The 22,615-nt window shown below is 45.1% G+C and overlaps 1 pseudogene; it reads right to left on the reverse strand.

Moving 5' to 3' along the window:
• The window catches only part of LOC118381075 (transcription activator BRG1-like), a 31,594-nt pseudogene extending 10,814 nt beyond the window's left edge, over nucleotides 1–20,780 (reverse strand).
• Nucleotides 20,781–22,615: the final 1,835 nt, after the last annotated feature.

Below are 22,615 nucleotides of genomic sequence, written 5' to 3' on the forward strand. Positions count from 1 at the left end.
GATGAAGTACTGGGAGGCTGGGTCGTTAAACGCCTTCAACAGCATGCCCCTGTCCTCTGCTTTGGTGGTGCCTGGAGGGAGGGAGAGGGGGGCGGAGGGAGGGAGAGGGGGTGGAGGGAGGGAGAGGGGGCGGAGGGAGGGAGAGGGGGCGGAGGGAGGAGAGGGGGGCGGAGGGAGAGAGGAGGGGAGAGGGAAGTGGATGAGTAAAACACAGCAACTAAGAGAGACAGAAATCCCAACTTTGATTTTGTATCATATGCATAGCAGACATGGGTTCAAAAAGTATTTCTTTTCTAGACTATAAAATACGTTGAGTATGATTGAGTCTTTATGGAATGCCAGATGGGTGGGTTTTGTACCATTTTGTTCCATTGCACCAGGCATGTATTAGAAAAGACACCAAGTAACTTATTTGAACCCAGTTCTGATACCGAGACACACACACACACCGTACCGTCCAGACGCAGGTGCTTGAAGTTGCGGTAGGCGAAGTAGTCCTCCATGATGGTCATGAGCGAGGTCATCTGACAGAACAACAACACCTTGTGGTTGGTGGCCCTCAGCTTGGGCAGGATACGGTCCAGCACCTCAAACTTCCCAGAGGCTCGGTACAGGTCAAGACTAGGGGCAGAGAGAGAACACAACCAGGCCAATAGAGTGAAAGCATTTCGGGTCGTTGTTGTGAAAATGACTCTCAATCGACTTTGCACTTACCCACTCACTATCCCCCCGGAAAATCCTAAATGCTCAGAGAAAGATTCCTGTGAACAAATTCAGAATTGTGGTGGGATTAGTTCATCAATAGAAAGTATACTCCCACTGTATGTACCTCTATCTGTGTGTGTGTGTGTGTGTGTGTGTGTGTGTGTGTGTGTGTGTGTGTGTGTGTGTGTGTGTGTGTGTGTGTGTGTGTGTGTGTGTGTGTGTGTGTGTGTGTGTGTGTGTGTGTGTGTGTGTGTTGGAACATGTAGGGATGGTTACAGATCTTCCTCACACCATGATGGTGTTACAGAGTCTTGGTACCTCCTTTACCCTATCTACAAGAGGAGTTCAGGATCTAACAATAGACACACAGATATTAGGGACACACAGATATTACAGGAGGATCTTCCTCAGATATTACTGCATGATATTGGTGATTTACCCTACAATAGACACACAGATATTACAGGAGGAGTTGGTACCTACAATAGACACACAGATATTACAGGAGGAGTTCAGGATTTACCCTACAATAGACACACAGATATTACAGGAGAGAGGATTTACCCTACAATAGACACACAGATATTACAGGAGGATTTTACCCTACAATAGACACACAGATATTACAGGAGGAGTTCAGGATTTACCCTACAATAGACACACAGATATTACAGGAGGAGTTCAGGATTTACCCTACAATAGACACACAGATATTACAGGAGGATTTACCCTACAATAGACACACAGGATTTACCCTACAATAAGCACAGATATTACAGGAGGAGTTCAGGATTTACCCTACAATAGACACACAGATATTACAGGAGGAGTTCAGGATTTACCCTACACACAGATATTACAGAAGGAGTTCAGGATTTTACCACTTGATGTTAGATGGTTCCTCACCATGAAAATAGTATATGGGCCTGGGGAAACTAATCTGTTTTCTTTAAACTGCAACTACTTTAGCTGACTTTAGCCACCACAAGCTTTGAATTGATGGAAGTGAGGCATATGAGAATGTTTTTAAAATAAGATAAAACTAATACTGCCTTGTACATTTTATAATTATTTCACCTTTCAATATAATCAAACAGCTTCTTACACATATTCATATATACAGAATGTGATCTAAAAAAAAGCATATTTTACAAACTGTATGTTTTGGACAAAGAACTTGAGTTATTCCTTCTCACCTTCTTGTCCTTCTCAGAGCCGTCTGTCAGTAGGACTCCCTTGGCCTGCATATGTCTGTACAGAACCCTCTGGAGCGCTGACATATCACACTTTATTACATACTCCACCTGGAGGACACAGAGAGAGAGAGAAGAGAAGAGAAGAGAAGAGAAGAGAAGAGAGAGAAGAGAAGAGAAGAGAAGAGAAGAGAAGAGAGAGAGAGAGAGAAGAGAGAGAGAGAGAGACAGAGAGAGACAGAGAGAGAGAGACAGAGAGAGACATAGCGAGAGACGCAGTGAGAGAGAGAGACAGAGAGAGACAGAGAGACAGAGATAGACATAATCGAGAGACGCAGTGAGAGAGACATCTATAAACCAAGCAATCAATTAAAACCACAGAATGGAGATATTATGCAAACACAGTCAGCTGAAAAATACCTGACAACATAGGTAAGAGGACACCCAACGGACAAGATACTGAAGAAAGCTGTGAACATGAGTTTGTATTTAAAAGAAATGTGAAGATGGAGACCTTTTCCGGTAGCTGAGCCTCTACTTCCTTCTTGAGCCTGCGTAACAGGAAGGGGCGGAGCACCTTGTGGAGGCGACGGATAATCAGGATGGTCTCCTCTTCATTTAGATCCACCTGGAGAGAAGAAGAGAACGAAGTTAAATATTATTTCATTTCATGAACAGAAATGTATACAAATGACTAAAGGTGCACTACTGTTCAAAAGTTTGGGGTCACATAGAATTTTTGAAAGAAAAGCACACTTTTTTGTCCATTAAAATAACATCAAATTGATCAGAAATACAGTGTAGACATTGTTAATGTCGTAAATGACTATTGTAGCTGGAAACGGCTGATTTTTAATGGAATATCTTCATAGATGTACAGAGGCCCATTATCAGCAACCATCACACTTGTGTTCCAATGGCACGTTGTGTTAGCTAATCCAAGTTGATCATTTTAAAAGGCTAATTGATCATTAGAAAACCCTTTTACAATTGTGTTAGCACAGCTGAAAACTGTTGTTCTGATTAAAGAAGCAATAAAACTGTCCTTCTTTAGACTAGTTGAGTATCTGGAGCATCAGCATTTGTGGGTTCGATTACAGGTTCAAAATGGCCAGAAACAAAGATCTTTCTTCTGAAACTTGTCAGTCTATTCTTGTTCCAAGAAATAAAGGCTATTCCATGCGAGAAATCGCAAGAAACTGAAGATCTCATACAATGCTGTGTACTACTCCCTTCACAGAACAGCACAAACTGTCTCTAACCAGAATAGAAAGAGGAGTGGGAGGCCCCGGTGCACAACTGAGCAAGAGGACAAGTACATTAGAGTGTCTAGTTTGAGAAACAGACAAGTTCTCAACTGGCAGCCTCATTAAATAGTACCTGCAAAACACCCGTCTCAACGTCAACAGTGAAGAGGCGACTCCGGGATTCTGGCCTTCTAAGCAGAGTTGCAAAGAAAAAGCCTTATCTTAGACTGGCCAATAAAAAGAAAATATTAAGATGGGCAAAAGAACACAGACACTGGACAGAGGAAATGCCAATAGTTTCCTGCTACAATAGTAATTTACAACATTAACAATGTCTACACTGTATTTCTGATTAATTTGATATTATTTTAATAGGTAAAAAACGTGCTTTTCTTTCAAAAACAAGGACATTTCTAAGTGACCCCAAACTTTTGAACAGTAGGGTACGTAGCACTGCATCGCAGTGCTTGAGGCGTCACTACAGACCCGGGTTTGATCCCAGGCTGTGTCACAACCAGCCGTGACCGCAAGTCCCATAGTGTGGCGCACAATTGGCCCAGTGTCGTCCGGTTTAGGGGAGGGTTTGGCTGGGGGGCTGTACTTGGCTCATTGCGCTCTAGCGACTCCTTGTTACCCCTGGTCTGTGGTTGTGAGGCCGGTTGGACGTACTTCCAAATGTTCTAAAACGCTGTTGGAGGTGGCTTATAGTAGAGAAATTAACATTAAATTCTCTGGTAACAGCTCTGGTGGACATTGCTGCTGTCAGCATGCCAATTGCGCACTCCCTTAAAACTTGAGACATCTGTGGTATTGTGTTGTGTGACAAAACTGCACAAGTCCCAGCACAACGTGCACCTGTGTAATGATCATGCCGTTTAATCAGCTTCTTGATATGCCACACCTGTCAGGTGGATGGATTATCTTGGCAAAGGAGAAATGCTCACTAACAGGGATGTAAACAAATTTGTGCACAAAATGTGAGAGAAATACACTTTCTGGGATCTTTTATTTCTGTTCATGAAACGTGGGACCAACACTTTACATGTTGCATTCATATTTTTGTTCAGTTTATATAGCATTTCTCAACTTCTTTCAGCTAAAAAAACCTCACCTTCTCTCCAGTCATAGCGAATGGTGCATTGAACCACTGTTCAAAGGTACTGCAGCTCTTAAAGATGGTGGGCAGGAGAAAGTTGAGCAGGGCCCAGAGCTCAGGCAGCTTGTTCTGGAGCGGTGTCCCAGTTAGGAGAACTCTCCTGGGGGCCAGGTAGTGGGTGTTGAGGACCTGGGTCAGCTTACAGTGGTGGTTCTTCATCCGGTGGCCCTCGTCCACGATCATGTACTTCCACCGGATCTGTGGGGGGAGAGGGAGCAGGGGAGTGGTGGAGGAGGAGGAGGAGGAGGAGGAGGGGAGGGGGAGAGAGAGAGAGAGAGAGAGAGAGAGAGAGAGAGAGAGAGAGGAGGAGGAGAGAGAGAGAGAGAGAGAGAGAGAGAGAGAGAGAGAGAGAGAGAGAGAGAGAGAGAGAGGAGTACGAGAAGACAGAAAGAGGGTATATAGGTCATCAGTCAAATGGTCATGGTGAGAGTTGTTCAGAATCATGCTGGAGGTAGAGTGTGTATCGGTGTGTTACCTTGGCTAGGACCTGTTTATCCTTGATGATGTACTCATAGGTAGTGAGGAGAACGTTGAACTTGCCGCTGCGTAGCTGGGGGATGAAGGCCCTTCTGGCCTGAGGGGAACCCTACAGAGACAACATGAAGGACAGGAACTCGGATTTAACTTGACATTAATGAATTAATTAAATGAATAATTACTAGAATGGCGTGACATTACATTTGGATTCATAATAGGCCTAGTTGTTGTTGCTCTAGCTGCAAGTGATACACTTTTGATTTGAATGCATTATAGACAGGCTTCCACACGGCCGCCCATATGGCTGTATTTCAGGACCCCAAGTAATCAGTGTTTCCATGGTTACCATATAGTTGGCGGAAGGTTAGCTGCTCCAACTCACCTTGTAGGAGACTTTCACTACAGACGGAGCCCACTTGTCAAACTCATACACCCAGTTAGAGAGGGTTCTGTCAATGTGAGAAGAGAGGAAAACAGAGGGCCAAACTTACCTAAGCAAACAAATAGCACTGAACCCATAGCGATAGATACATATATATATATATATATTACTATTCTATTTCTATTTTAATGATGACTTTTTAATTATGCGACTGTACCAAACCTTACCCACCCCCTCTCTCCGGATCATTGTTTCCCTCTCATTAGTACTGTACTCCATCATATCATGTATGACAGTCACGTTAAGTGTACTATGAATACAGTTACAATTAAAGGGACAGTACTCTTCAAAGGTCCCACACCATCAGTTGTGTATATCCAGCTATATACTTGTCCGTCAACCACAAATTAATGGATAAAATGAGCACAGGAAATCTGGAAATGATGTGGAGCTTATGGGTTCCATTCATTTTGGACTGTGGCATATAGCTGAATGTACAAACGGCCTGTAACACGGACTTACAGTAGCTCAACATACGACCAATGTTGGGGTCTTGAAAACGTGATTGATTTTGGAGTGTAATGTCCCTTTAAAGTTTAATTGTAATTGAAGCCATGGTTCTCCGTGCGTGGCAGAGCGGTACAGTACTCACGAGAGCGGTACTATGATGAGGAAAGGTCCGTTGACTCGTTTGTTCTCCATCAGGTACGTGATGAGAGCGATGGTCTGGATGGTCTTTCCTAGTCCCATCTCATCAGCCAGGATACCATTCAAATTGTTGTTGTAGAGAGACACCAGCCACTCCAGACCTTTAATCTGAGGGAGAGACAAACAGTTTGAGTGGAAAGGACAGACAAGGAAAGAAAGAGGACAGAGGAGAGAGACACGGAGAGGAAGAGGAGAAAATCAACAGAGGAAGACAATGTCAGCCAGCCAAAATTGTACAGGTTGGCCTGGGTCTCTTCTAATGACTTAAGAAAGGAAATGTCACTTCTCAGGCTTATTCAGCCTCTTGTCAGTGCTGCTTCACCTGGTACTGTTTCAGTTGTCCGTTGATGAGTATAGTGGACTGTTTCTCCACTCTCTCAGTGACAGCATGGGCCACAGCGTAGTAAGACTGGAGTCCCCGAGCGAACGCTGCCTCTGCACTGTTATACTCATCATCCACATCCTGTTTAGCGTGCCTAGGGACGGAACCAGGAAGAAACAATATCAGTGGCTGAATGGCTTTAATGCAATCAGCACTTTGAGATAGTTTTTCAATTAAAACATGTTATAAATTCAATGTATTATTATGTATTATTACATATTGGCATGAGCCCTATAAAGTAAGTGTGCTATTTAAAAATAAATATATCGCTATGAGAGACAAGCATCTTGAGCTGGAAAATTCACTCCGTCATTGATAAGGATTTGCAAGTCAGCCAAACAGCATTAGGGTCAATTTCTCACTGAATATTAAATGGAACTTTTGACCCCAAACCTGAATTGTAGGCATTTCTGTCTTTATGGCTTATTTAAATAAATCAATGTGTAGGCAGGAGTGCACAACAGGTGAATCTCAATTGTGTCTCCTTTCTTCTTGCCTCCACAAAACACATTGGAGAAGGTCAGAGGTTTGAGATTCCCCGAATTCCTCACTGAAAATCAATGTTTCTTTTGACTCCAACCCTGAATCATACACCAGACATTTCAAATCAAATCATCTAATCTAAATGTATTTGTCACATGCTTTGTAAACAGCAGGTGTGGACTAACAGTTAAATGCTTACTTTATGGGCCCTTCCAATCAATTTAAGTCAAATCCCGTCTAGATTTTAGAAACACTTAAAATAAGGGCTGTGTTTTGTGTAGGCTTACCCTGGCATGACATTTTGATAACCATGTAAATCTCTCTAGGACAAGGTGACTTTAATCAATATATTCGTCTCTATTTACTACGATTCGAAAATGCTACATTAGGATCTCATTAGCATTCCATTTTTGGGGGGGTAAATATTGATAGAGAGATTTCCACGGTGATCAAAATGTCATGCCAGGGTAAGCCTACACGAAACACAGCCCTTATTTGAAGTCTTTCTAAAATCTAGACGTGGGAAAAAGGAATGGTGACGATTGGAACCATTTCCTGCTTGACAGCTAGGTTTTATGGGTATTATGACTCTATAGGGACCCAGGTGTAGTGTGCTCACTCTATGATGTGTCGTACGTCCACCTCTGATACTTCTTCACTGTCTGGGTCTGGGATCTTCTTCTTCTTCTCCTCTAACCCCACTAACACTGGGAGGACCACTACTGGAGGCACTGCCGGCTGGGGCTCCTCCTCTTCCTCCTGACAGGCCAATGACAGGCCAGGGGTGGGACAACAACAACCTGTCAATCACCACTCAGGCAGACTGGTCATAGCTTTGGTACAGAGAGAGTGTGGAATGAATCTAGTCTTTCTGACTGTTCAACCAATTCAGTTGATTTGGTTCCTACTTGTAGCGTTTTCATCCTGTAATCTCTATAATAAGAGTTTAGTCATGGTTGGGTACTATCTTTTATGACCCAACCCACCTCCTCCTCTTCCGATCCACTGTCTTCACTGTCAGAGCGAGGGGCCACCTCGTACCTGGAACAGGAGAAAACATCAGTATTACAACCACAAACATACCTTTACCCCCTCTAAAATATACCCCTAAAAACCTAATAGGCCCATCTCATCCTCCTCCTCCAGCCTCGTACCCAGGGTTCATCTCCAGCCATGTGTCCAGCTGTCCAGCTTTAGGAGCGTCCGCCCCTGTCAGGATGTTACCACTTTCCACGTGGATCACCTTCACTGGTAGGTCACTCATCTGGGACGTCTCATCTAGAGGCTGGAGGAGGGGGGGCGAGTCAGAAAAACACTGGATGCTGACGTTGAAGGGGAAATATACTATTCTTGGCGTCTACAAATACTGATCATTTTTTGCATTTTACTAGGATCCCCATTAGCTGCTGCTAACACATCAGCTACTCTCCCTGGGGTCCATTATGTCTGGTGACAAGAGCCGTCTCTGGATACTGATGCAGATACCTGCTGAACCATGACTATTTTTAAAACTATTTTTTAATTTCACCTTCATTTAACCAGTTAGGCCAGTTGAGAACAAGTTCTCATTTACAACTGCGACCTGGCCAAGATAAAGCAAAGCAGTGCGACAAAAAACAACAACACATAGTTACACATGGGTAAACAAAAGTACAGTCAATAACACAAAAGAAAGTCTATATACAGTGTGTCCAAATGGAGTAAGGAGGTAAGGCAATAAATCGTCCATAGTAGCGAAGTAATTACAATTTAGCAAATTAACACTGGAGTGACAGATGTGCGGATGATGATGTGCAAGTAGAAATACTGGTGTGCAAAAGAACAAAAAAGTAAATAAAACCAATATGGGGATGAGGTAGGTAGTTGGGTGGGCTATTTACAGATGGGCTATGTACAGCTGCAGCGATCGGTAAGCTGCTCAGATAGCTGATGCTTAAAGTTAGTGAGGGAGATATGTCTCCAACTTCAGCGATTTTTGCAATTTGTTCCAGTCATTGGCAGCAGAGAACTGGAAAGAAAGGTGGCCTAAGGAGGTGTTGGCTTTGATGGGTGTTGCTATGGTGACCAGTGAGCTGAGATAAGGCGGAGCTTTACCTCGCAAAGACTTATAGATAACCTGGAGCCAGTGGGTTTGGCGACGAATATGTAGCGAGGGCCAGCCGACGAGAGCATACAGGTCGCAGTGGTGGGTGGTATATGGGGTTTTGGTGACAAAATGGATGGCACTGTGATAGGCTGCATCCAGTTTGCTGAGTAGAGTGTTGGAGGCTATTTTGTAAATGACACTACTGAAGCCGAGGATCGGTAGGATAGTCAGTTTTACAAGGCTATGTTTGGCAGCATGAGTGAAGGAGGCTTTGTTGCGAAATAGGAAGCCAATTCTAGATTTAATTTTGGATTGGAGATGCTTAATATGAGTCTGGAAGGAGATTTTACAGTCTAGCCAGACACCTAGGTATTTGTAGTTGTCCACATATTCTAAGTCAGAACCATCCAGAGTAGTGATGCTGGGCAGGTGCGGGCAGCGATCGGTTGAAGAGCATGCATTTAGTTTTACCTGTATTTATGAGCAGTTGGAGGCCACGGAAGGAGTGTTGTATGGCATTGAAGCTTGATAGGAGGTTTGTTAACAGTGTCCAAAGAAGGGCCAGATGTATACAGAATGGTGTCGTCTGCGTAGAGGTGGATCAAGGAATCACCCGCAGGAAGAGCAACATCATTGAGATATACAGAGAAAAGAGTCGGCCCGAGAATTGACCCTGTAGTACCCTCATAGAGACTGCCAGAGGTCCGGACAACAGGCCGTCTGATTTGACACACTGAACTCTATCTGAGAAGTAGTTGGTGAACCAGACGAGGAAGTCATTCGTGAAACTAAGGCTGTTGAGTCTGTAGATAAGAATACGGTGATTGACAGAGTCGAAAGCCTTGGCCAGGTCGTTGAAGACGGCTGCACAGTACTGTCTTTTATCTATGGCGGTTATGATATCGTTTAGTACCTTGAGCGTGGCTGAGGTGCACCCGTGACCAGCTCGGAAACCGGATTGCACAGTGGAGAAGGTACGGTAGAATTCGAAATGGTCAGGGATCTGTTTGTTAACTTGGCTTTCGAAGACTTGAAAGGCATTGCAAGATGTATATAGTTCTGTAACAGTTTGGGTCTAGAGTGTCACCCCCTTCAAAGAGGGGGATGACCGTGGCAGCTTTCAGTCTTTAGGAATCTCGGACGATACGAAAGAAGTTAAACAGACTAGTAATAGGGGTTGCAACAATGGTTGGTGGAAAATTTTAGAAAGAGAGGGTCCAGATTGTCTAGCCCAGATGATTTGTACAGGTCCAGGTTTTGCAGCTATTTCAGAACATCAGCTAAGGAGAAGCTGGGGAGGCTTTGTCAAGTAGCTGCGGGTGGTGCGGAGCTGTTGGCCGGGGTTCTGGTAGCCAGGAGGAAAGCATGGCCAGCCGTAGAGAAATGCTTATTGAAGTTCTCGATTATCATGGATTTATCGGTGGTGACATTGTTTCCTAACCTCAGTGCAGGGGGCAGCTGGGAGGAGGTGCTCTTGTTCTCCATGGACTTTATAGTGCCCCAAAACATTTTGGAGTTAGAGCTAGAGGATGAAAATTTCTGCTTGAAAAAGCTAGCCTTTGCTTTCCTAACTGACTGTGTGTATTTGTTCCTGACTTCCCTGAAAAGTTGCATATCGTGGGGACTATTCGATGCTAGTGCAGTACGCCACTGCATGTTTTTGTGCTGGCAAATACTATGTCTAGTAGTACTGTATAACAACAGGTAACATACTGGTAACCATAGTGATGTATCTATAACAGTGTACTGTAGATTGGTTATGAAAAAGTATGAACATATATGCACTCATTACAGTAAGTTGCTCTGGATACGAGCGTCTGCTAAATGACTCAAATGTCCAGTACGTTAGTTTAATATCCCACTCACTTCTCCATCAGGTCCCAGTACAGGAGTCTGACCCTCAGCGTTCTCCAGCTTCTGTAGGAAAGACATCCACACATCAGTGTGTTTATCACAACCACATCTACACACTGACTCTATCAACTCCCTACAGAGACTAGTGCTGACGACAGCTCACAACCACATCTACACACTGACTCTATCAACTCCCTACAGAGACTAGTGCTGACGACAGCTCACAACCACATCTACACACTGACTCTATCAACTCCCTACAGAGACTAGTGCTGACGACAGCTCACAACCACATCTACACACTGACTCTATCAACTCCCTACAGAGACTAGTACTGACGACAGCTCACAACCACATCTACACACTGACTCTATCAACTCCCTACAGAGACTAGTGCTGACGACAGCTCACAACCACATCTACACACTGACTCTATCAACTCCCTACAGAGACTAGTACTGACGACAGCTCACAACCACATCTACACACTGACTCTATCAACTCCCTACAGAGACTAGTGCTGACGACAGCTCACAACCACATCTACACACTGACTCTATCAACTCCCTACAGAGACTAGTACTGACGACAGCTCACAACCACATCTACACACTGACTCTATCAACTCCCTACAGAGACTAGTACTGACGACAGCTCACAACCACATCTACACAATGACTCTATCAACTCCCTACAGAGACTAGTGCTGACGACAGCTCATAACCACATCTACACACTGACTCTATCAACTCCCTACAGAGACTAGTACTGACGACAGCTCACAACCACATCTACACACTGACTCTATCAACTCCCTACAGAGACTAGTGCTGACGACAGCTCACAACCACATCTACACACTGACTCTATCAACTCCCTACTGAGACTAGTGCTGACGACAGCTCACAACCACACACTGACTCTATCAACTCCCTACAGAGACTAGTACTGACGACAGCTCACAACCACATCTACACACTGACTCTATCAACTCCCTACAGAGACTAGTGCTGACGACAGCTCACAACCACATCTACACACTGACTCTATCAACTCCCTACAGAGACTAGTGCTGACGACAGCTCACAACCACATCTACACACTGACTCTATCAACTCCCTACAGAGACTAGTGCTGACGACAGCTCACAACCACATCTACACACACAAATTCCTCAGGAGATCCCAGTTGGGTTGAAACCTCGTCTGTCATGTGTCCGTCTCAACTAATCACTATAGGAACATATCAGTCATGGGCATAATGCCCCCCCCCCTTCTGTCCAGCACCTGAACCTATTGGATGTGTGTATGTGTCCTTTGTCACACCTCTCTCTCTCTCTCTCTCTCTCTCATACCTTCTTCTTCTTCCTCTTCTTCTTCTTCTCTTTGAGGGCCTGTACCAGCTTGTGAGCCCGGACCAACTCAGTGAGGTTGGCCACGTACTCATCCGTCTGCTGCAGCAGGTAGGCCAGACGCTTGTCCTTCTTCTGGTCAATCAGTTTACGGTAGCCCTCCTCATCCTCAGCCTGGAGAGAGAGGGTGGAGAGGGAGAGAGGGTGGAGAGGGAGAGAGGGTGGAGAGGGAGAGAGGGTGTAGAGAGGGAGGGAGAGAGAGAGAGGAGATATTCAGACAAAACTCATTGATGTGAGATGGATGAGTGTGTGTGTGGGAATCAGAGTAGAGAGAGTAGTGTAAAGTAATGTGCATTGTAAGAGCGTGTTTCCACAGTGTGTCTTTGTACACACATGAGTGTGTGTCTTAAGTACGGGAAAGAGTATGAGTGTTTGCACGTGTGTGTCTTTATACACACACACAAGTGTGTGAATAAGAATATGTACTGTCTATGTATGGATTGGTCCTCACCATCAGCCTCCTCATCCTCTCCTTCTCGATGCGCTCGTTCTCCTTCTTCTGCTCGCGCTCTGTGTTGGCGTGGTATGTGGCCACGGCCTTGGTGGCTTTCTGGATCTTAGCTGTGATGGAGCGGTGGTACTCCTTAAAGTCTTTGGCGTGGGCCAGGATAATGCTCAGATACTCCTGGAGACAGACGAGATGAGAGTCAGTATTCAGTTCTGTCCCATAGCAAGCATTTCTAGCTGGCGTGGTGGTACTGCTGCTACTACTACTACTGCTGCTTCTAATCCTGAGCAAGGCAGTTAAACCACTGGTCCCCGGGGCCGAAGACGTGGATGTCGATCAAGGCAGCCCTCCTGCACCTCTCTGATTCAGAGGGTTAAATGTGGAAGACACATTTCAGTTGAAGGCATTCGTTTGTTCCACATGACTAGATATCCCCCTTCCCTACTGCTACTACTACTACTGATTAACATAATGTATCTAATAACTTTTGTTTTTATGATGAACAGCGAAAGACTGAAATATATTAGAGTGAGATATACTTCTCCCAAATATCCTCATTACGGATAAAAGGAGAACTTCACAAAGGATGTTATCTGACATTGTGCCTTGAAAAGCACAACACTTCTCGCAAATAATCTCCATTGTAAATAGTTGTTAGTCTAGAAGCAGGTGTAAAACCCGGCCCCAGGTTTGTGTTAGTCTACCTGGTGTTTCTGTCGCCGTTTACGCTCCTGTTCGATCTTCTGCTGTTTCTCCAGTTTCTCTGTGATGCGAGCCTCTCGCAGGGACTGGCGCTTGCTCCTCTTGTAGGCCTTCGCATCCAGAGCTGTCTCCAGAGCGGTGTCCCTACGCATACACACCACTACCTCCTGACGCAGCTGTGGGGTTGGAAGAGACCGGAGGAAGGAGAAATGTGGATATAAATGCATGTGGGAATTACTGTAGGGGAGAGGGTCTCAACAGGCTCCAGTGTTTTCAGGACTGTTACAACAGCACAACACAGAGTCATGACTGTTTATAGGACTTCTGTTATGTCATTGTAATGACAGTGTCATGTAGCCGTTATGAAGGGTCATTGTAATGACAGTGTCATGTAGCCGTTATGAAGGGTCATTGTAATGACAGTGTCATGTAGCCGTTATGAAGGGTCATTGTAATGACAGTGTCATGTAGCCGTTATGAAGGGTCATTGTAATGACAGTGTCATGTAGACATTATGAAGGGTCATTGTAATGACCGTGTCATGTAGCCGTTATAAAGGGTCATTGTAATGACAGTGTCATGTAGCCGTTATGAAGGGTCATTGTAATGACAGTGTCATGTAGACATTATGAAGGGTCATTGTAATGACAGTGTCATGTAGCCGTTATGAAGGGTCATTGTAATGACAGTGTCATGTAGCCGTTATGAAGGGTCATTGTAATGACAGTGTCATGTAGACATTATGAAGGGTCATTGTAATGACAGTGTCATGTAGCCGTTATGAAGGGTCATTGTAATGACAGTGTCATGTAGCCGTTATGAAGGGTCATTGTAATGACAGTGTCATGTAGCCGTTATGAAGGGTCATTGTAATGACAGTGTCATGTAGACATTATGAAGGGTCATTGTAATGACAGTGTCATGTAGCCGTTATGAAGGGTCATTGTAATGACTGTGTCATGTAGACATTATGAAGGGTCATTGTAATGACAGTGTCATGTAGCCGTTATGAAGGGTCATTGTAATGACAGTGTCATGTAGCCGTTATGAAGGGTCATTGTAATGACAGTGTCATGTAGACATTATGAAGGGTCATTGTAATGACAGTGTCATGTAGCCGTTATGAAGGGTCATTGTAATGACAGTGTCATGTAGCCGTTATGAAGGGTCATTGTAATGACAGTGTCATATAGCCGTTATGAAGGGTCATTGTAATGACAGTGTCATGTAGACATTATGAAGGGTCATTGTAATGACAGTGTCATGTAGCCGTTATGAAGGGTCATTGTAATGACAGTGTCATGTAGACATTATGAAGGGTCATTGTAATGACAGTGTCATGTAGCCGTTATGAAGGGTCATTGTAATGACAGTGTCATGTAGACATTATGAAGGGTCATTGTAATGACAGTGTCATGTAGCCGTTATGAAGGGTCATTGTAATGACAGTGTCATGTAGCCGTTATGAAGGGTCATTGTAATGACAGTGTCATGTAGACATTATGAAGGGTCATTGTAATGACAGTGTCATGTAGCCGTTATGAAGGGTCATTGTAATGACAGTGTCATGTAGCCGTTATGAAGGGTCATTGTAATGACAGTGTCATGTAGATGCTACGAAGGAGTGCTGCAGTACAACACAGTCCTGTGTGTGATCCGCAGGGCGGGACAGTAGTCTACCTGTCTCTGGAAGTTGAGCAGCTGGAGGGCCTTGAGTTCGATGGTGGCCTTGGTCCTCAGGTCTCCAGCCAGAGAGCCAGGGAGGTTCTCCAACTCAGCTATACGATGGGTGATACGAGCCTGCAGTCTGGAGATACCACAGAGACACGAGATAGGGAGGAGGGAGGGAGAGAAAGGAGAGCAAGAGAGAGAGAGAGAGAGAGAGAGAGAGAGAGAGAGAGAGAGAGAGAGAGAAGTAGAGAGGGGGATAGTATGAGAGAGAGACAGTACTAGTGCTGTAGAGAACTCAGTCTGCTCTTATAAATGTATATATAGTATGACTAGATGTGTAACTATGTATCTATCTATTCAATTAATGTATGATGAATGATGTATAATGCTGTTTGCTCTTTGGGGTCTAGGCCAGGTTACTGCTCTTTGGGGTCTAGGCCAGGTTACTGCTCTTTGAGGTCTAGGCCAGATTACTGCTCTTTGAGGTCTAGGCCAGGTTACTGCTCTTTGGGGTCTAGGCCAGGTTACTGCTCTTCGAGGTCTAGGCCAGGTTACTGCTCTTTGGGGTCTAGGCCAGATTACTGCTCTTCGAGGTCTAGGCCAGATTACTGCTCTTCGAGGTCTAGGCCAGGTGACTGCTCTTCGGGGTCTAGGCCAGGTGACTGCTCTTCGAGGTCTAGGCCAGGTTACTGCTCTTCGGGGTCTAGGCCAGGTTACTGCTCTTCGAGGTCTAGGCCAGGTGACTGCTCTTGGGGTCTAGGCCAGGTGACTGCTCTTCGAGGTCTAGGCCAGGTTACTGCTCTTCGGGTCTAGGCCAGGTTACTGCTCTTTGAGGTCTAGGCCAGGTTACCGCTCTTTGGGGTCTAGGCCAGGTTACCGCTCTTTGGGGTCTAGGCCAGGTTACTGCTCTTTGGGGTCTAGGCCAGGTTACTGCTCTTTGGGGTCTAGGCCAGGTTACCGCTCTTTTGAGGTCTAGGCCAGGTTACCGCTCTTTGAGGTCTAGGCCAGGTTACTGCTCTTTGTGGTCTAGGCCAGGTTACTGCTCTTTGTGGTCTAGGCCAGGTTACTGCTATTTGGGGTCTAGGCCAGGTTACTGCTCTTTGGGGTCTAGGCCAGTTTACTGCTCTTTGGGGTCTGCTCTAGGACGGGTTACTGCTCTTTACGGGGTCTTAGGTCCGGGTTACAGCTCTTTGTGGTCTATGCCAGGTTACTTCTCTTTGGGGTCTAGGCCAGGTTACTGCTCTTTGGGGTCTAGGCCAGGTTACTGCTCTTGTGGTCTAGGCCAGGTTACTGCTCTTTGGGGTCTAGGCCAGGTTACTGCTCTTTGGGGTCTAGGCCAGGTTACTGCTCTTTGGGGTCTAGGCCAGGTTACTGCTCTTTGTGGTCTAGGCCAGGTTACTGCTCTTTGTGGTCTAGGCCAGGTTACTGCTCTTTGTGATGTAAAAAGGGCTTTATAAATACATTTTGATTAACGGTGTACTGTACCTGTAATCCCTTTCCTGCAGTATCTCCACCGGGTTAAGGGTCAGTTAAGGGTCAGGGTTAGTGTATTACCTGTAATCCCCTCCTGCAGTTTCTCCACAGGGTCAGGGCTTAAGAGTCAGGGCTTAAGAGTCAGGGTTCATAGGTTACCTGTACTCCTCTCCTGACCATGTTACCGCTCTTTGGGGTCTAGGCCTCTCCTGCAGTATTTCCACCGGGTCGAGTCCGTGGGGTTTCTGGATGGGGGTAATGCGGTTCTGCTTGGCATGGTGGGGCACCATGGGTGAGGGCTGGACCGGCTGCCCAGGGGACTGGGTCTGGGGGCATGACCGGGAGGCCGCAGGGGGTATGGAGGGTGGAGCGGGGGAGGGACGGCCCGTCGGCTGGGGAGGGATCAACTTCTGGGGGCGTTAGAGGGGCGGCGGCGTTTACCATCGGACCTGGGGGAAGGAAAGAAAGGGCAAAGGTAACTAACCATCAATCAATTTATTGATGTGATTGTAACTGACCAAAACCTAACATGGATTAAAATGATATACAGGACTAAATCATGAAATGCCATCATGAATAATGTTTTAACAATTAACTCTATGTTGACTAACTTCTATGTGACTAACTACTATGTGAGTACAGATGTAGGATCTTAGTTTGCTACAGCAGGAAAATAATCCTGCAGCAACAGGACATTTTTGTGTGGGTTGATAGATTGTTCATTAGGGCAAATCAAGTCAACAATTTCAAAGTGGAAATTACAAACTTTAGAAGACTTTTAAAAACTCAAATACACTACATGTTCACATTTCCAGCTTTGAAGGAAAATTCTCAGCAACAAAACAGTGATCAAATTAATATCCCACATCTGTTCCTACTATGTGACTAACTATAATAAACTTGAACTCAATGCCCCTCAGAAGAAAGTGACAATAACGCTGGTGTTATTATGTTCACCTTCAGACCAGGACTTGGGGGGTCCGTTGGGGTTCTGTCCCTGCATGCCGGTTGGACCAGAGGGGCCTGGAGGGGGCATGTTGGGTCCCATCATCCCTACAACATTATATCAGTGGTATATTCAGAGAAAATCTCATGTTTCATACTTTTCAGACCTATTGGAAAACAGATATCCAGCTACTGTACCAGATCTAAACAATACAAGCTTGCTACTTCTCACAGCATTTAGATGCTGATTAGTTGACTGATCAAATCAAATGTTATTGGTCACATACACGTGTTTAGCAGATGTTATTGCGGGTGCAGTGAAATGCTTGAGATAAAATATATTTTATTAGTCCACACCAGATGGAAATGTGTCTTCTGCTTTGTATCCAAACCCACCCGATACACACACATTAGGTCGGAGAGGCTGGAGCAGACTGAGGCTGGAGCAGACTGAGGCTGGAGCAGACTGAGGCTGGAGCAGACTGATCAATGCTTTGACTGCTCAATCTTCCCGTTTCAACTAGCTACTGTAATTACATAGATCAATATCCAATGCTCTTCATTCTGCCTCCCTCACCGTGAGCTCTGCTGTAGCCCTGGCCCATGGGTCCTCCTGGTCCTGGTCCCACACCTCCAGGAGCCAGGCTGGGCATGGGCTGCCCCAGTCCCCCCTGCCCTGGCCCCGGACCCTGCATCCCTGGGCTGCACCCCATGGGCCTCTTCCCCTGGACAGCCATCTGGAGATGGTCCGGTAGTGGCTGCCCCCTGGCCAGCATCTTACAGGGAGACAAGTTTATTAAAGTAGCAATCCAGTACGTTAATGTTAGTTATTGTAACATGTGAATGATGCTCATTGACTTGCTTGTCTACCCTTTAGTCATGAAATTGTAATTAAATTAAAAAGCATATAAAGTGTCACTCTACAATATTTATACAACAGGTGACAAGGCATATTAGCTACATATTAAAAACAACATTGTGGACCACTCAAGAGTTTGGAGACATTATAAATAACCATAGGCAGTCATTACACATTATATATCAGTTATAATGTATCATCTTAAACACGTATCGGTCTTTCAAACCTTAAATCATCAATATTCTGTACATGCCTTATAGGCCATGATCTGGGCCCGCAGCTGGTGAAGCTGGTTCTGGTTGAAAGGAGTAGGGCCTCCTCCGGGCCACCAGGGGTGGTGGGGCCAGGGCTGGGGCCATGAGGGCCAGGGCCGGAGCCACTTTGCTGGGGCCCACCGGGCCGGTTCTGCTGCTGGTTCTGGCCCCCAGGGTTTGGGAGTCTGGGTTGGAGGAGGTGTCTGAGGGATTTGGGCCAGCGCTAGAGGGTTGGAGAGGGCCAGAGGGGGGCCCGTTGGAAGGGACGGGGCTGGAGTGGTCAGAGCCGCCGAGTGGGGAGTGGTAGCCTGGTGGAGAGAGAGGGAGACGGAAAGAGAGAGAGAGAGAGAGAGAGAGAGAGAGAGAGAGAGAGAGAGAGAGAAAGGGGATATTTACTGAAAAAAAAAAAAAAAGATTTGACACAATATCCAATTCTACCATAACAGATTATCATAAAGGTTCTATACAATACAGTTATAGTAGGGCAAAAAAAGTATTTAGTCAGCCAGCAATTGTGCAAGTTCTCCCACTTACAAATATGAGAGAGGCCTGTAATTTTCATCATAGGTACACTTCAACTATGACAGACAAAATGAGAAAAAAATCCAGAAAATCACATTGTAGGATTTTGAATTAATTTATTTGCAAATTATGGTGGAAAATAAGTATTTTGTCAATAACAAAAGTTTATCTCAATACTTTGTTAAATACCCTCTGCTGGAATGTGGGGTCAAACGTTTTCAGTAAGTCTTCGCAAGGTTTTCACACACTGTTGCTGGTATTTTGGCCCATTCCTCCATGCAGATCTCCTCTAGAGCAGTGATGTTTTGGGGCTGTTGCTGGGCAACACAGACTTTCAACTCCCTCCCAAGATTTTCTATGGGGTTGAGATCTGGAGACTGGCTAGGCCACTCCAGGACCTTGAAATGCTTCTTACGAAGCCACTCCTTCGTTGCCCGGGCGGTGTGTTTGGGACCATTGTCATGCTGAAAGACCCAGCCACGTTTCATCTTCAATGCCCTTGCTGATGGAAGGAGGTTTTCACTCAAAATCTCACGATACATGGCCCCATTCATTCTTTCCTTTACACGGATCAGTCGTCCTGGTCCCTTTGCAGAAAAACAGCCCCAAAGCATGATGTTTCTACCCCCATGCTTCACAGTAGATATGGTGATCTTTGGTCATTCACTAGGTCCCCCCGTGTGGTTCTAGGATTTTTTCTCATCGTTCTTGTGATCATTTTGACCCCACGGGGTGAGATCTTGCGTGGAGTCCCAGATCGAGGGAGATTATCAGTGGTCTTGTATGTTTCCATTTCCTAAAAATTGCTCCCACAGTTGATTTCTTCAAACCAAGCTGCTTACCTATTGCAGATTCAGTCTTCCCAGCCTGGTGCAGGTCTACAATTTTGTTTCTGGTGTCCTTTGACAGCTCTTTGGTCTTGGCCATAGTGGAGTTTGGAGTGTGACTATTTGAGGTTGTGGACACGTGTCTTTTATACTGATAACAAGTTCAAACAGGTGTCATTAATACAGGTAACGAGTGGAGGACAGAGGAGCCTCTTAAAGAAGAAGTTACAGGTCTGTGAGAGCCAGAAATCTTGCTTGTTTGTAGGTGACCAAATACTTATTTTCCACCATAATTTGCAAATAAGTTCCTTAAAAAATCCTACAATGTGATTTTCTGGATTTTTTTCTCATTTTGTCTGTCATAGTTGAAGTGTACCTATGATGAAAATTACAGGCCTCTCTCATATTTTTAAGTGGGAGAACTTGCACAATTGGTGGCTGACTAAATACTTTTTGCCCCACTGTATTTCTGAACATTGTTCAACTGTGCACCCTCCTGAACAGACCCCTGGTGAGAGTGTGTACCTACCTTGAGAGTGTTGGTCCATGGGGCTGGGAGGAGGGCCCATGCCACTGTGCCCTCCCTGTCTCATGGGCATGCCCTTCATCTGGGAAAAGCGGGACTCCTCACTCATGCCCTTCTCATGCATACCAGTTCTCTCCATACCAGTCCTTTCCATACCAGTTCTCTCCATACCAGCCCTCTCCATACCAGTCCTCTCCATGGCAGTCCTCTCCATGGCAGTCCTCTCCATGGCAGTCCTCTCCATGGCAGTCCTCTCCAAGGTAGTCCTCTCCATACTAGTCCTCTCCATGGCAGTCCTCTCCATGGCATTTCTCTCCATGGCATTTCTCTCCATGGCAGACCTCTCCATGGCAGACCTCTCCATGGCAGACCTCTCCATGGCAGTCCTCTCCATGGCAGTCCTCTCCATTCCAGTCCTCTCCATGGCAGTCCTCTCCATGGCAGTCCTCTCCATGGCAGTCCTCTCCATGGTCAGTTCTCTCCATACCTTCCAGTGGCTACAGGGAGGGAGACATAGATACAAACACATGTAGATATATCTACATGGCAACAGGTTTTGATTGTTGCAAGGAATTGTTTCAAAAAGTGTATGCACTGTATTTATTGGGAGGAGTTCCAGTTCAAGTCAAACGTTTGGACACACCTACTCATTCAAGGGGTTTTCTTCATTTTTACTATGTTCTCCATTGTAGAATAATAGTGGAGACATCAAAACTATGACATAACACATATGGAATCATGTAGTAACCAAAGTGTTAAACAAAGAGATTCTTCAAAGTAGCCACCCTTTGCCTTGATGACAGCTTTGCACACTCTTGGTATTCTCTCAACCAGTTCCATGAGGTAGTCACCTGGAATGCATTTCAATTAACAGGTGTGCTTTGTTAAAAGTTATTTTGTGGAATTTCTTTCCTTCTAAATGCGTTTGAGCCAATCAGTTGTGTTGTGACAAGGTAGGGGTGGTATACAGAAGATAGCCCTATTTGGTAAAATACCAAGGCCATATTATGGCAAGAACAGCTCAAATAAGCAAACAGAAACGACAGTCCATCATTACTTTAAGACATGAAGGTCAGTATATGCAGACAATTAAGAACTTTTAAAGTTTCTTCAAGTGCCGTCGCAAGAGGATAAGTTCATTAGCGTTACCAGCTTCAGAAATTGTAGCCCAAATAAATGCTTAACAGAGTTCAAATAACAGACATCTCAACATCAACTGTTCAGAGGAGACTGTGTGAATCAGGCCTTCATGGTCGAATTGCTGCAAAGAAACCACTACTAAAGGTCACCAATTAGAAGAAAAGACTTGGTTGGGCCAAGAAACAAGAGCAATGGACATTAGACTGGTGGAAATCTGTCCATTGGTCTGATGAGTCCAAATTTGATATTTTTGGTCCCAACCTCAGTGTCTTTGTGAGACGCAGAGTAGGTGAATGGATGATCTCCGCATGTGTGGTTCCCACCGTGAAGCATGGAGAAGGTGGTGTGATGGTGCTTTGCTGGTGACACTGTCAGTGATTTATTTAGAATTCAAGGCACACTTAACTAGCATGGCTACCACAGCATTCTGCAGCGATACGCCATCCCATCTAGTTTGCGCTTGGGGATTGGGATTATCATTTGTTTTTCAACAGGTCAATGACCCAAACACACCTACAGGCTGTGTAAGGCCTATTTGACCAAGAAGGAGAGTGCTGCATCAGATGACCTGGCCTCCACAATCACCAAACCTCAACCCAATTGAGATGGTTTGGAATGAGTTTGACTGCAGAAAGTGAAGGAAAAGCATTCTACAAGTGCTCAGCATATGTGGGAACTCCTTCAAGACTGTTGGAAAATCATTCCAGCTGAAGCTGGTTGAGACAATGCCAAGAGTGTTTAAAAATGTCATCAAGGCAAAGGGTGGCTACTTTGAAGAATCTCAAATATAAAATGTAATTTAATTTGTTTAAATACTTTTTTGGTTACCACATGATTCCATATCTTTGCAGAAATTCAACCATGAAGGCCTGATTCACTCAGTCTCCTCTGAACAGTTGATGTTGAGATATGTTTGTTACTTGAACTCTGTGAAGCATTTATTTGGGCTGAAATTTCCGAGGCTGGCAACTCCAATGAATTTATCCTCTGCAGCAGAGGTAACTCTGGGTCTTCCTTTCCTGTGGTGTTCCTCATGAGAGCCAGTTTCATCATAGCACTTGATGGTTTTTGCGACTGCAGTTGAAGAAACTGTCAAAGTGTCTTAAAGTAATGATGTACTGTTGTTTCTCTTTGCTGATTTGAGCTGTTCTTGCCATAATATGG

This window comes from Oncorhynchus keta, unplaced genomic scaffold (genome assembly GCF_023373465.1).
Source record: "Oncorhynchus keta strain PuntledgeMale-10-30-2019 unplaced genomic scaffold, Oket_V2 Un_contig_26212_pilon_pilon, whole genome shotgun sequence".
Taxonomy (NCBI): domain Eukaryota; kingdom Metazoa; phylum Chordata; class Actinopteri; order Salmoniformes; family Salmonidae; genus Oncorhynchus; species Oncorhynchus keta.